Below are 12,032 nucleotides of genomic sequence, written 5' to 3' on the forward strand. Positions count from 1 at the left end.
GTTGGTCCTCTTGAAAAATAAAGGACAAGCAACAACAACAATAACAACAACAACATTTTCAGCGTAAGCCAGATGTGGAGAAGACTTCACCTGGGTTAATGACTAGACCAGGATGGGGTCTGTGACCAACTATCTTTATTGATTAGAGGTTGAGGTTGGGTGGGAACTTGACAATGGAAGGAAACTTCTCTTACTGTTGGAGGAAACTATATATTTTCACTCCTTAGGGATAGGAGCAAAATCTACCACTAATCTGTTTGGGACCTATGGTAGTAAGACTGGGCAGTCCCTCTTGAATTCTATACTCTGAAAGTTACTTTGTTTTATTTTTTAAAATTAATTACTATCATGGTTCTTCTTTGGGAGAAAGAACTATACCCCTTGTCTCAGTTAGACTAAGGGGGAAAAGGAGCATATACCTACCTAAGACAGGAACACCTGGAGGAATTTGAGCATGCTGGAGGTCATATTAGAAACAGTGGCATCTACAGAAAGAGAAAAGGACCTCTATCCCAATATCTCCCAGGAGCTGGCCCATTCAAATGAGTAAAGAAACCAATAATATTACTGCTTTGGGGGTACCTCAATGAGAACTGTCCCCTTTTCTGCTGGGTTCCATAAATTCTGATACCTGAAGAGCTAATTAATTATGACACTTACCCCATCTAGCTGCTTCCTAAAAGGTATGTGCTGAGATTGTGGATGGTTCACTGTAATTTAGTCCTTACTACTGGTGGGGATTCTGATGGTGGGTTAGAATCATCTTTGGGAGGGACTGCATATACTTTAAAGATAATGAGACCAGATTTATGATTTTTTTCTTTTAAATTTCTTCCTTTTGTTTTCTTTTGTGTAACCAGAACATGCTCTCAAGCAGGGGTTGATAATCCCATACTGACATGTCAGTGGGTGACATGCCAAGTCATCATGCTAGACCATCTGCCTCCACCATCTGTGTGGCTGTTATTTTTTTGCTTTTTCAGGCACCCAGTCAGCCATGCATTTGGTATAAGGAATGAGTGCAGCAAATCTTTCCCTGGGAAGTCGAGGATGGAACACCATCATTCTGGTAATGTTGGTATTCATAAAGTTGACCTCATAATTGCTAATGGCCTTATTGTCTACATTCATACCCACCAACATGCATAACATCATAAAAACATGAGTACAGGGGTGGACCTTTACAATTGCTCTCAAAGTTCTATAGAGAAGCAGTTGCTGACCCAAGTTTGCTCAAGAGTTCCATTTGGAGATAGCATTTCCTCATTTACATGTGACAGGCTGTAGAAGTGAATAGAGACTACAGTCTGTTGCAGTGATTTGCATATGAAAAACGAAGAATTAAAAATGAAAATTAACCTTTGGGTTAATAACTGGGGAAATACAGACACCATATTAAATGGTTTTAACTGTTCTATGATTATGGGCCAAATTAATTTAAGATGAGTTTGATTACTACCCATAAGCTAAGGTGGGGTTGTTCTTGGAAAGAATCTAGCTGCTAAAGGAAGCATATTATTAGAAGCAAAAGGACAGATTTCAGAACTGCATCAAAAAGAAAATATAACTCTTTCTCTGCATTGTCACTTGTTGGGCAGAATTAATTGGCCAATAAAAGGCTGGAGTGCTCTCTACTACCACCTGCTGCTGAGAAAGAGTAGAGAGCATATACTCTGCTTACTAGCACATTCTGACTCTCTGATGAGAACAATCAGTATGAAGAGAACATATTCTGCTCTTTATTATGACTTGTTGCTAGAAATAAAAGCATATGTGGATGTGTGTTTGTGTGTGTTCTTTATTGTGACTTGTTGCTAGACTGTATTATTACTTGCTGCTGAGTATAGTGAAAAAATATTCTGTTCTCCATTATGCTTTGTTGCTGAGGAGTATAGTGAAAAAATATTGTATTTTCTGTTATGATCTGCTGCTGAGAAATATATTAAGTGGAAATTCTCTATTATGATTTACTACCAACAAGAAGAACAGAGAAGAGAAAAGAGAAACTGAGATGGAAGCTATTTTGTTACATTGCCGTCTATTGTTGTTGAAAGGAGGAAAAGGAGAAGGGTAGAAGAGATTTGTCATCTTTAGATCACCATGTTTTTATAAAAGAGCCTAATACTAGGTGTTAGGTGTTATCCAAAGGCATCAATTATGTCTGAAGCTGGAACTGATGGATACTACAACTGCTGTTGAGGAGTAAGTCTAGATGAACAGAGGAATTGTCTGAAGTACTGAATCAGAGAAGTAGCCCAGTGAATTGATTAGTCAACTAGACCAGCTGAGTTATTGTGTCTAGTAAGGTGTAACTTAAACATGACATGGATTGGCTCCTCTGAGCAGTGAAAACACCTATCCAACACAGAAGATTTGCTTACCAAAGAAATTTTATGATCAGCTCTTGAAACAGAAAGAGGGTGTTAAAGTCTATAATTCCAAATTTATGAGTTGCCCTGGCCACAAGGATTCCCTACATGTGTGATTTATTACCCTGGAACTTTAGACGTGTACCCATTCTCCCCATGGACACTCTGTACATTGATGGGAGAGTACAACTGATGTTTATTGGTAGAATCTTATGTGAATGTTATGTACTTGCTTTGCATTTTCAGTAAATGTTTTGGTTAAGATTATTTGAGTACTAGTGGCCGATTTGTTAATGAGAAATATATAAGTGGGGGCTCATCAATGTTGGTGAGAATAGTCATGCACAGTTAGAAGCTGGCTTACTGCTTTTCTGGGGACCCATTCTAGGTTGCCTAAGTGAGTAAAGGTGAGGTGAATGAGTCAAGATTGAAAGAGACAGAGACAGAGAGAAGGGGGAAGAAGGGAGGGAGGGAGGGAGGGAGAGAGGGAGAGAGAGAGAGACAGAGACAGAGATAGAGACGTAGGCAGAGAGGAACTGAGACAGAGGGACAGAGACAGAAACAGAGAAAGAGACAGAGACAGAGACACAGAGGCAGAGAGACAAAGATAGAGAAGAGACAGAGAGCACCAAGGGAGAGTTGGTGGTTAGAGCAAGATATGGACTCCATATATACATAAACTTTATTAATGGACCACAGAATAACTTATAACAATGAATTAATAATGACACATTATTATAGCATATTAAACTTTATAAAACACTTACTTATGAAGTAGGTTATTAAATATTATTATCCCCATTTTACAAATTAAGAAATTGAAGTGAAATGACAGTCATGGTCACTTAGCTAGTAAATGTCAGAGCCTGGATTAGGACCTCTTGACTTTAACTCCAGTGCTCTTACAGTTACACTAACAAACAGAACTTTAAAGTACATGCCTAGAAAGACGAGAGCACAGCTACTCTGTAACTTATGTTCCTAGGTGAGAAAAAAAAGATATTTCTCTCACACAGACTTCCTATGTGATTATGAGTAAGTCACTAGACTTTTCTGTTTCTCAGAATCTCATATTAAAAATTATAGCTCTAATATTTTAGAGCTTTTCAGTAATGACTAACACAATAATTAAAGGTTATTTCCCCACAAATAAGATGCTATTCAAATGCTGTGTATTATGCAAAATGACTATTAGCAGCCCAAGACCTCTGATAGAAATTCTGTTTCAGAGAGAGGGAATGACTTCAGGTAAAAGACAGCTTCAGGTTACCCTTGGTGGTATTCAATCCTCAAGTCTCCATTGCTACAATTTCTGCAGCTCTGCATAGGAAGGGCTAGTGGCAATCTCTACTGCCACTTGTCGTAGGGTCATACCTCCTGGGTGTCTGGGATGACCAAACCATCCTGGGAAAGCATAGAAAACATTTATATGAAGATAAGAGAAAGATGGACTTCTCAAGGCACAGAGGCTGCTTTGGAAGTGATAACCCGGTTGGTTGCCTTTCTTACCTCCCTCTTCTAGGTGATATCTCAGATATCTTTTAGTTCTAAATCCTATGGTTTACAAATTAAATCCAACCTTATTCTTCCATATTGCAAATTGCTTAAGCCCCAACTCTTGCTACAGAATATCAGGGGGTGGCAGGTGGGGGTGGGTGAGGCGGAGAGAGGCATTTCTATCATCAGCATCCCTCTGCTTCTGGCTACTGCATAGAATCACAATTTCAGAGTTGCAAGGAAGTTTAGAAGCCATCTAGTTCAACTCATGTTGAAAAAAGAATCCCCATGACAACGTACCGGGCAAATGGACACCCAGACATTGCTTGAGGACCTCTAGTGAGGGAGATTACACTATATCCCAAGGCAACTGATTCTACTTGTGGATAGCTCTGATTGTTAGAAAAAAGTTCCTGACAATCCCCTATTTGCCTCTTTGCATTTTCCATCCATTGCTCCTGGTTCTGTTCTTTTCAGTCACATAGAACAAGTCCAATCTCTTCTCCACATGACATCCCTGGGGAGCACTTGCTTTCCCCTTTTGCTTTATGAGTAAAATAGCATTTTGGAATCACTCTGCTTCTGATGCCACTGACCAGGAAGGAGTAGGAGGATTAGTCTTGGGAAAAATTGTGAAATGGGAAGTTTGCCTTCAGTATCCTCTTCTTCCCTAGTCAGCATACCGTTTTCTCACTCCTTACCCAGTTTCTTATCTTCAGAGAGAATAAAATTTATTTTTTAAGGTTCCTAATACACCATTTAATTATAAACTACTGCAATATAAAAATGGCCATGCAACAAGATGCTGCTCCTGAAATACTTCCTAATGTATTCTTCTTTTTTGGGGGGGAAAGATGGGGCAATCAGGGTTAAGTGACTTGCTCAGGGTCACACAGCTGGTAAGTGTCAAGTATCTGAAGCTGAATTTGAACTCAGGTCCTCTTGACACCAGAAAGGTCTAGTGACTTACTCATAATCACATAGGAAGTCTGTGTGAGAGAAATATCTTTTTTTTCTCACTTAGGAACATAAGTTACAGAGTTGCTGTGCTCTCTTCATTCTAATCATGTACTTTAAAGTTCTGTTTGTTAGTATAACTGTAAGAGCACTGGAGTTAAAGTCAAGAGGTCCTAATCCAGGCTCTGACATTTACTAGCTATGTGACTATGACTGTCATTTCACTTCAATTTTTTTATTTGTAAAATGGGGATAATAATATTTAATAATCTACTTCATAAGTAAGTGTTTTATAAAACTTAATATGCTATAAGAATGTGTCCAGGTGTTCTATTTACTGCACCACCTAGCTGCCACCTAATGTATTCTTTTTTTTTTATGGTGCTAATTTTAAATAGATTTTATTCTCCAGGGCAAGAATTGCATTTCCACTTGTTCACAGTACTGATAAAGTGCACTGTTGTTCACTTTGCTCCCTCTGCACAGATTCAAGTATTCAGTATGCCCAGATTTACACAGTAGCTTAAATGTTACTTTTAAACCACTACTGCCTTGGATACAAATTTGAGTCCTTCAATTTTTGGAAAGCTGTGCGGAATGCTTTTTCTTCTGGTGTGTTGAGCTGACCTCTTCAATGGTGGGTCCAGAAGAAGCACCTCCAGATAGGGCTGCTCCCCTGGGAATCTACCAGGTATGCCGCCTGGTATGCCCCCTGCACTCTGGTATAGCTTAGTAATAATGAGCTTGCAGACCTCCAATTCTTTCTGCTGATGCTCAAATTCTTCCTTCTCAGAAGTCTGGTTCTTATCCAGCCAGTTGATTATTTCATTACATTTGTCAAGGATCTTCTGTTTGTCTTCATCACCAATTTTGCCTTGCAGTTTTTCACCCTCTGCAGTAGCCTTCATGTTGAAAATATAAGATACAAGCAAATTCTTGGAAGACACCTTGTCTCTCTGCTTCTCGTTCTCTGCCTTATATTTCTCAACCTCCTGGACTATATGCTCCATGTCTTCTTTGCTCAGATGACCTTTATCATTGGTGATGGTGATCTTGTTCTCCTTGCCTGTGCTCTTGTCCACAGCAGAAACAATGAGGATGCCATTTGCATCAACGTCAAATGTTACTTCAATCTGAGGAACACCCCTGGGTGCTGGGGGGATTCCTGTGAGCTCAAACATGCCAAGCAGGTTGTTATTCTTTGTCATTGCTCTCTCACCTTCATAAATCTAAATAAGCACACGAGGCTGTTTGTTTGAATAGGTGGTAAAGCTCTGTGTCTGTTTGGTGGGGATGGTGGTATTACGTTTGATCAAAACTGTCATAACTCCACCAGCAGTTTCAATTCCAAAGGAAAGAGGAGTGACATCCAACAGCAGCAAGTCCTGCACATTCTCAGATTTATCTCCAGACAAAATGGCAGCCTGGACAGCTGCACCAGAGGCAACAGCCTCATCAGGATTGATCCTCTTCTTGAGTTCCTTGCCGTTGAAGAAGTCTTACAGAAGCTTCTGGATTTTGGGGTTGCGAGTGGAACCACCCACCAGGATGGTGTCATGAATCTGTGATTTATCTAGCTTGGCATCTCTTAAGGCCTTTTCCAGGGTCCAGTGTGCCATGGAAGAGAGCAGCATTCAGCTCTTTGAAATGTGCTCTGGTGATTGATGTATAGAAGGCAATACCTTCATAGAGGAGGTCAATCTCAATACTGGCCTGGGTACTAGAAGAGAGGGTACATTTTGCACATTAACAAGTGGTGCACAGATGGTGAACAGCCCTCTTGTTCTCACTGATGTCCTTCTTGTGCTTTCATTTGAACTCAGCAATGAAATGGTTGACCATTCAGTTGTCAAAGTCCTCTCCACCCAAGAGGGTGTCCTCAGCTGTGGACTTGACCTCAAAGTTCCATCTTTAATGGTAAGGATGAAGACATCAAAAGTACACCTCCAAGGTCAAAGATCAACATATTTCTCTCAGCACCAACCTTTTTGTCCAAGCCATAAGCAATAGCAGCAGCAGTTGGCTCATTAATGATTCGGAGCACATTGAGACTAGCAATGGTTCCAGCATCTTTGGTGGCCTGACATTGGGAGTCATTGAAATTGGCTGATATTGTGACCACAGCATTTGTGACAGTCTTCCCAAGGTAAGCTTCAGCAATTTCTTACATCTTGGTCAAGACCATAGAAGATACTTCTTCTGGATAGAAACTTTTGGTCTCCCCTTTTACTCCACTTGGACCTTAGACCTGCCTGCATCATTCACCACCATGAAAGCCCAATGCATTATGTCTGACTATACAACTGCATCATCAAATCTGCAACCAATCAGATGTTTGGCATCAAAAATTGTGTTGGTGGGGTTCATTGCAACTTGATTCTTTGCAGCATCACTGATTAAATGTTCTATATTGGTGAAGGTGACATAGCTTGGGGTGGTCCTGTTTCCTTGGTCATTAGCAATGATCTCCACTTTCCCATGTTGGAAGAATCCCACACAGGAGTAAGTGGTGCCAAGATCAATGCCAACTGTGGGTCCCTTTGACATGGTTGCTGGGGAATTGGGGATCACAGCTGATCTCTATGGAGGAAGAAGGGCTGCTGCTGTGCTGAGTAGCCTAATGTATTCTTAATAAGTAATCTATGCACAGGAGAATCTGCCTAAGTATAGGCAATGATTAAACAAGTACTCGGCACAACTAATCTGACTAAGATATAGTGATGAATGGTTATATTTATTATCCTAAAAGTTCTGCTGGACTTGCTTGTTTTTTTTGTTTTTGTTTTTTGTAACTAGTATTTTATTTTTTCCAATTACATGTAAAGATAGTTTTCAACATTCATTTTTCATAAGATTTTGAGTTTCAAATTTTTCTCCCTCCCTGCCTTCTCTCCCCCTCTCCCCAAGACAGTAAGCAATCTGATATAGGTTATGTATGTGCAATCATTTTTATATATTTCCACATTAGTCATGTTGTGAAAGAAGAAACAGAACAAAAAGGAAAACACACACACACACACACACACACACACACACACACAAACAAAAAAAGTGAAAACTGCTTCCATCTGCATTCAGACTCCATGGGTCTTTCTTTGGATGTGGATGGCATTTCCCATCATGAGTCTTTTGGAATTATCTTGGATGATTGTATTGCTGAGAAGAACTGAGTCTATCACACTTGATCATTGCACAATATTCTCTTGGTTCTGCTCACTTCACTCAGTGTCAGTCCATGCAAGTCTTTCCAGGTTTTTCTGAAGTCCTCCTGCTCATCATTTCTTATAGCACAATAGTATTCTATTACATTCATATACCACAACTTTCTCAGCCATTCACTGATTGATGGGCATTCCCTTAATTTTCCAATTCTTTGCCAGACTTGCTTGGTCTTAAAAATAGTAATAATAATATCTAGCATTTATCTAGTGTTTCAATGTTTGCAAAGTGCTTTAATCTGTTATCTTATTTGATTCTCACAGCAAGCTCATGGGATAAGTGCTATTATTGCCCCCATTTTACAGATGAAGAAATTGAGACCAAGAGAGATTAAATGACTTGCACCAGGTCATACTGCCATTTAGTGTTTGAGTCCAGATTTGAATCCAGGTCTTCCTGACTTCAAGTCCGATGCTCTATCCACTGTGCCAGCTAATCGCTAAGTTATAAGATTTGGGTTCAGGTCCCAGCATAGACACTTACTATGTGACCATGGGCAAGTCACTCAGATTTGTTGAGCCTCAGTTTCATTATCTGTAAAATGATAACATTACTTGCATAACCTACTTACAGCAATATTGTGAAGAAAGCATTTTGTAAACCATAAAATGCTTTATGTAGCACTTGTAGCATCCTCTATTACAAGTAACTATCCTTAACACTGAAAAAAAACATAACTATCCCATATTCAAGGTAATCTTGTTTTTTGCATGCTTGAAACATAGTTCATAAGCTCCCATCAATGGGTTTATATTTACTCATTAGTCAGAGGACACAGTTCAAAGCCAAGACATTTAATGAAGCAACGTAATAAGAAAATCAATATCCCTTGCCCTCCCCCCATACACCTGTGATACATTCATCTATAACTACACATACCAGTACACTGGTATACAGAGTGAATATGCATAAAGAGAAGATATGGAGGGCTCATAGAAAATGTGTGGCTGGGGCACATGTATGAAGGGGCCTATATATGAGGGAAACGATGGGAGCATTTGTGTGGAAATGCCTGATACATAGGGATCACATGGGGCTAGGGACACACATGAGGAGACATGTAGGAAATGCCTCTTGGTTATGTATAGGCTCATCTATGGAAAGGCAACTCACATTTCTGGTGCTGTAGGGCTGCTGATATGTTCTGAAGACATCATTGCACTGACCTGCCAGCTGCCCCATCATTGCTATGACCTGTTGGCATCATGTCACATTCCAGCTACTCCCTACTGCTCTCCTTCTTGAACTTAGTTGTAATCTTCAGCTGAGAAGCTTATCTTTTTCCCATAAGAGAAGTTGGCTCTGCCACCTTTTTAAAGCTTATAACCCATAGCCTATCCTTTAGTTCTTTCTGTGAGAAAGGCAGGCTCTTGAGCTTACCCAACCATCAGACTAGGGAAAAGCAGTTTTTCTTTGATAAGGAGAGAGGTCTGTTAGCCCCAAGAAGCTAAGCTCATTTGGAACAGAGGTCAGGTAGCTAATTAGAGCCTCCAGGGACAAGCATGGCTTAGGCTATGGTGGGGTTGGCCCTAGGAGTAGCAGGATGGGGAAGAGTGTTACATACCTATTTTGTAAGCTCAATCAATATGCCACACATAGTTAAATGTTAAGGGGGAACCTGGGCTTTTCTGGATATAGAGGCACTTCAAGGGTTTTTGGAACAGGTCCACATTACCTAACATGGTGATTTCTTCCATTTGCCCCCTACCACATGAGCAGATGAAGTCTCATTTGATTACCTGCCTGTATCTTTAAACCGGGCAAGACTGACCTGGTCCATTGCTCTCTCTCTCTCTCTCTCTGTCTCTGTTTCTCTCTCTGTTTTTCTCTGTTTCTCTGTCTCTGTCTGTTTCTCTCTCTCTGTCTCTCTCTGTCTCTCTGTCTCTGTCTCTATCTCTCTCCACTCCTCATTTCTGCCTCACTTTTTCTTGTCCATAGAGTGAAGAACCTACTTCACTCATGGCACAGGTGCTATGAACTGAACTGGTAAGAAGGGAAGGACTTTCTTCTCCTGTGCTGAGAAATGGGCCTGGGGTGTTTCTGTTTCTGTTCTATGTCATTTGTCCTTTTTTTGTTTCTAGGTGAATATTTTGGTGTAAAAACCAATCTGATTGTTACTGGCTAAATGGAATTTGAGTATAGAGGAATACTTACTCCCTATCATTGAAGGAGCTCCATTGGTAGGATCTGGAGCTATTGGCAAAGATGTTAAATATCCCTAAACCCTTCAGGGTACTGCAGAGTCCTGGGGAGGGGTAAATTCTAACCCACTTGACTTTCCAGGCAGTGAGGGTCATGGTAGTCAGTGTTACATGGGTAAAAAGTTAAATGAAACCTAGCTAGGTCTAACTTTTTTTTTCATCCTCATTTAGACCATTCCCAAGATTAAGTTTTGTCTTGGAAAGGTTGGCTAAGGGGTCTTGATGACGATTTTGGTACCACTGACATGGTCCTTGTTATGACTTTTACCCATATGGAATTTGAGGATGAAAAGAGTTACTTTTTATACTGCCTACCAATTCTACTAGATACTATTATCATTATGTAATAGATGATACCTGGAGATAACTGGGGTATGATGGAAAGAGCATTATATGTGGAGTAAAGCCTTGCAGGCTTGAGATCTGAATGATTGTAAGCAAGTCTCTATGCCTCAGTTTCACCATTTGTAAAATGGAGATAATAACTACAGCATTTAACTCTTAAGGTTTTGTGAACATCAAATAAAATGTATCCATGGTACTTTTTAGAAGTTCTAGTAAAATGCAAGCTATTTTCATTTAACAGAGTATAGGTAATGTGAATTCAATACCTTGGTAAAATGTCTTTTTATAATGTCTTGCCATAGCTGTGAGAACTATCAAACAAATAACTTGTGAACTCTGTGGGAGAATTAGAGAGTAGCATTCTGAATACGTGATCAAATTCTTCTTTCTAAATGGATTGTACACTGCCATTTCCGGTAGGTTGCCAATGTTCTGATTTGGGAAAGTGGAAAGTACTTCTGCATTAGAAAATGGCCTATTAATGACATAAGAGGATCCCATTTATGTTTCCAATGCGGGATGGAACAGATGGAGGGTAGAAAACTAAATCTAGTTAGACTTTGAGGTGGCTGGTGGCTGGGGTGGGGTTGGGGGGTGTAAAACATTCAAATGAGTATGATGAATGCTTCTGTTGTGGCTACCATGGCTGTACAGATAACCTGCTGTTCCAAGGAAGCCTCGGGACAATCTGCCATTAGTGGACCCATGCTGATCAAATCATGAATCTTTGTAATCTTGAATTCAATCTATATGATGAGTTTGGGGTTCAGAAGGAGAGGAAGGGAAAAAGCATTTGTTTGATTGATAAAACTGACAGCTCTGAGATTTAGTCTCACAGAGAAGTTTGTGCTCTGCTGATTTTGGAAATTGTTTGACATGTATATGTGTTTTATTCAGACAGTTATTTCTTAGGCTCTAATCCAGGGCAGTTATAAATGTACATAGGCCTTTAAAGACAGCACACAACTAAACATTACACATTTTGAAGGAAGACACTAACTGCATCCAGAGAAAGAACTGAAAAATAGAAGTATGTATATAATGATTTTACATATATATATGTATGTGTATATGTACATAAATATATATATATACATACTATATATGTAAATGTGTGCGTGTGTGTGTGTGTGTGTGTGTGTGTGTCTAATGGTAGCCATCTCTAGGGTGGGAGCAGGGAAAGAAGGAAAAAAATAGAAAAAAAATTTTACATGATAACTTTATTATATACTTAAAAGGAATAGCAAGTTGTACATAATATGTTTGCAGTTTCATGTGCAATCATCTTTTTTATTATACTATGTTATGGAAATGCTTGTTCTATTCCATAAACTAAAAATAAAATAAAATATATTTTCACTAAATTATATGCTTCATTATAGTGTCATTACAAATAAGTTTCTAGTAGAAGATAAATACCAGAGGATGATGAGTCTGAGTCTCT

At 39.5% G+C, this 12,032-nt stretch overlaps 1 pseudogene; it reads right to left on the reverse strand.

Annotated features, from left to right (window-relative positions):
* Positions 1-5,396: 5,396 nt before the first annotated feature.
* Positions 5,397-7,376, reverse strand: LOC114035971 (annotated as a pseudogene).
* Between the last annotated feature and the right edge of the window lie 4,656 nt (positions 7,377-12,032).

This window comes from Vombatus ursinus, unplaced genomic scaffold (genome assembly GCF_900497805.2).
Source record: "Vombatus ursinus unplaced genomic scaffold, bare-nosed wombat genome assembly UNPS02009573.1, whole genome shotgun sequence".
In the NCBI taxonomy this organism is placed as follows: domain Eukaryota; kingdom Metazoa; phylum Chordata; class Mammalia; order Diprotodontia; family Vombatidae; genus Vombatus; species Vombatus ursinus.